Consider the following 4,220-nt stretch of genomic DNA (forward strand, 5'->3'; position numbering starts at 1 on the left):
CCTTTTCTTTCTTTCGTTCTTTCTTTCTTTTGTCCTTTTCTTTCTTTCTTTCTTTCTTTCTTTCTTTCTTACTTTCTTTCTTTCTTTCTTTCTTTCCTTCTTTCTCTATCTTTGTCTCTGTTCCTTTCCCTTTCCCCTTCCATACTTTATTCTCTCTCTCTCTCTCAACTTTCAGTCTCTGTATTCCTGTTGCCTCTACCGTTTCTCTTTTTTGCCCATCTCTCTGCCTCTTTCTTTGTTGTTCTTTAGCTGCTTCTTTTCTCTCCTCTCCTCTCCTCTTCTCTCCTCCTCTCTCTCCCTCTCTCTGTCTCTCTCTCTCATGCATTTTCCATTTTTCTCTCTCTTCACCGTTACCCATCTCTTCACCCACTGCTCCCTCTGCCCCCAGCTCACCTTGGTCGCACTGGTCTGATATTTCTGTTCCAGCTCCGCTACTGACAGCTGGTGGTCATTCTGTGTGGTGGGGGCAGCACATTCACTGTCCAGCTCTCACTGGCCCTCACCCCAGCCCCCTACCCAGCCCTTTAGCCCCATGCTCACAATCTCCATCTCCTTCTTCATGTTCTCCAGCTTCTCCTTTCTCTTGCCCCCTCCACTGCCTGCCTTCTTCTTGCTCAGCTTGGCTGCCATGTCCCCATCAGGGCCAGGACCCAGCTCTACTGAGTACAACTCGTAATTCTCCTGGGGGCAGGGGGAGAGGGGAGGCATCAGATCCCACCAGAACCCCTGCCTCCAACCTCCAACCCTCCAACCCCCAACCCCTGGCCCCAGACCCCACTCACTGCCTTTCCCATGATTTCCAGTGCAGCTGCCCTCCTTTGCCAATACAGAGCCTGGTTCTGGACCAGCCCAGATATACCCAGGGAAGGAGGAGGTGGGGCAGGACTGCCTGATTACAGCTGATTACAGGGCTCCTTGGGGTGACCTCTAGGCCTGGGCAGCTCAGGCATTCCTTACTGGGCTGCCCAACCTTTCCAGACCCCATCACAACCTGCCACTGAGGTCAGGGAATCAATAGGAATATCCATAGTAACAGGAAAATAGCAAACATATATTCCAGGAACTGTACTGAGTGCTTTCATGTGCTAAGTTAACCTCACAACAACCCTTTGAAGTGAGAACTATTTTTACTTTGCCTTATACATGGGGAAACTGAGGCACAAAGGGGTGAAGTCACGTTCTCACGGTTCCCAAGATAGGGTGTGAAAGAGCCAAAACTCAGAATCAAATAGGTTGGTTGCAGAGTGTCCATTTTTAGAACATACTGCTTGTGCCACACCTGGAGGGGGAGGGCGCTCCCAACAGCCACTACACTGGCTGTCCTTTAGGGAGTACTTACTGTGTGTGGGGGGGGGGCTTCCCCCAGGTGCTTTGTGCAAATGTTTCATTAGCTCCTCTTTACAGCCCTATAAAGTTATGTTCCATTGTACAAATGAGGAAACTGAGGCACAGAGAGGTTAAGAACTTTGGCCTAAGGTTGTAACAAGTATCAGGAACAGGATTCCAGCCCCCGTGGGACCCTGGAGCCTGGTTTTCATAAGGGATCAGCAATGGAAAACCCAAAACTTCACAACTGCAGTGCAAGGTATGCCCAGGCACTACACACATGTAACCTCATGGATCCTTGCAATAAAGCCCTGTGAAGATGCCACTATTATTCCCATTGTGCAGAGAGGGAAACTGAGGCTCAGAGAGGTTCAAGGAGGTTTCCTAGGGGTACTCCACACATCCAGCTTTAGCCATCACACCTTTCAATCATTACCTTGTCTCCACCCCAACTTGCCCAGATGGGGAAACCAAGGGTCCTGGATTGATGTTGTACTTGGTGCTTGGTGGTTGGTGCCAGGTTTAGGTCTGGGGACTTCCAATCCCCCAGGCAGGGACCTCTGTGAGCGCCAATGAGAGGCTGGACTGGTTGCCTGGTGGGTCCTTGATATCTCATGCTTGGGCCTCAGGGGTGAACGTTTCTCCAGGGGCAAGTGTAACTTTATCTGATAAGGTAATTGCCTTGGTGATGTCCTTCTCCTCTGGGGCAGGTCACATAAGAAAGTCAAAGCTGTTAAGCAGTCCCAGCTCCTTCCCATACCCGCCCCCACAAGCTGGTGATCCCCAGTCTGCCACAGGAAACCCCAAAAGAGAGGCAGAACACAGTCACATTGACTGCCCCTTACAATGTGTCCACTTGCCCACTGGCATTCATCTCTCCGGGACACACATGTAAAATAGTTTGTGTCATTCCCTTGCTTACAACCCTCGAGGGGCTTTCCTGTTCTCTCAGAATAAACACCACAATCATTCCTATGAGATCTGGCTCCAGCTCACCTCTCCTGGCTCAGTGGTCTCCTTGCTGCACTTATAAGAGACCATGGCCATTCCTGCCCCAGGACCTTTGCACCTGCAGCTTTTTCTGCCTGCTACTCTTCCTTAGATATCTGCATGGCTCTTCCTCACCTGCAGCTCTCAGCTCACATGCCATCTCTTCAGAGAGTCCTTACTTGTATATTGCACTCCCATCAGGCTCCATCCACTCACCCTGCTTAATTCACACCCCTTATCCCAACATGACATTGTATTGTACTTTTATTTGTTTGGTGATGACCTTGTTGTACTAGAAGGAAGACCGGGCCTAGGTTGTGTTTGCTGATATCCACATAATACCGGGAACATTCCCTGGACACACAAATATTTCTGAGCGTTGAGCAGGATCCATCTCACCCCGGGGGTTGGGAATGTTCATAAACAAACCTGGTGTACGGGGAGGGCCCTTCAAATCTTCTCAGGTGCCCCTCCTGTCTCCAGCCCTGCGACCCTGGCCCCCAGCCCACCACCCCCAAAGTGCCCAGAACCTGAGGCAGATATGGGGTTGTGTCTGCGCAGATTAGGGAACCCCATGACCTATGTCACAGATGCAGAGACTGAGGCACTATTAAGAGAAGTGAGCTTGAAACCCCTGCAGGCAGACAGGGCAGGAGTCCAGGGGAAAACAAAGGCAGGTGGAATATATGCAGGGGCAGACATGGCAGTTTGAGCAGCCTAACCACAGGGACCAACCAAGCAGAATCATAAAATGTTTCTGGGCTCAAAGCGGGAGGCATGGGAAACAAGGGAGGGCCTGTAGCAACAAGGTGTACAAACACATAGAAACAGAAAGTTCAGCACAGGAACAGGGAAAGCACACCCAGCAACAGGGAAAGTTCAGGCCTGTTGCTGAGCAAGAACAATTGAGGGAATCAATCAGGTGACGACACAGGTAGATATAGAGCAGGCTTGTGGCAAATATATGCCCCTGGACTACAAGGCTTTAATGGGCAGCCCATTACTGGGTCGCCCTCCCCTCGCGGGGAGTCTGAATCTGCTTATAATAAATTTTCCACACTTTTGCTTAAATCTTCTGATCCGTGGAGCTCATTCTTCGGCGCCATGAGACACGACCCTAGGAAAACACCTGGGCTCACCATTCCGGCCATCACGACCACTGGCAGCACATGGCTGACCTGTGATATTGTGCAAACCTTTGTCAAAACTCAAAGACCACCCTTCTCTGGTCTCTGCCTCATTTGTTTTATTTCTCACTTATTAGTTTTATTATTTTATGTTAATTTCCAATTTTTTATTTCAAACCTATAAGTTACAGGAATATTAACCTTCACCTAAATTTAATGATTTTTACCACATTTGTACTATAAGATAGATAGATAAGTAGATAGATATAGATATAGATATAGATATAGATATAGATATATTTTTAAGTTTTGGTTGAATCATTTGAGAGTAAGTTGGAGACAGGATGCTTATCCAAAAATACTCAGGCATGAATCTCCTGTGAATTAGGACACTCTCTTGCATAACTCTCTTGCAGTTCAATGACTAAATTCAGAAATTAACACTGATGTGACATTATTAACTAATTTAGAGAATTTATTTGAATTTCCCATTTTCCTACTCATGTCCTTTTTTGGGGGCCAGGATCTAATCCAGGACTACACTTCACATTTAGTTGTCACGCCTCTGAGTCTCCTTCAATCTGTGACATTTTCTCAGTCTTTCCTGTCTTTTATGACCTTGACATTTTGAAAGTGTGTCAGTTATTATGTAGAATTCCCTCAGTTGGGTTTTGCGGATGGTTCCTCATGATGAGATTCAGGTTGTGCACTTTTGGTCAGAACATATGGTAACGTGTGCCCTTCACAGAGCATTTTGTCAGGACAAAACTCATTTTT

Source organism: Myotis davidii, unplaced genomic scaffold (genome assembly GCF_000327345.1).
Source record: "Myotis davidii unplaced genomic scaffold, ASM32734v1 scaffold681, whole genome shotgun sequence".
Classification (NCBI taxonomy): domain Eukaryota; kingdom Metazoa; phylum Chordata; class Mammalia; order Chiroptera; family Vespertilionidae; genus Myotis; species Myotis davidii.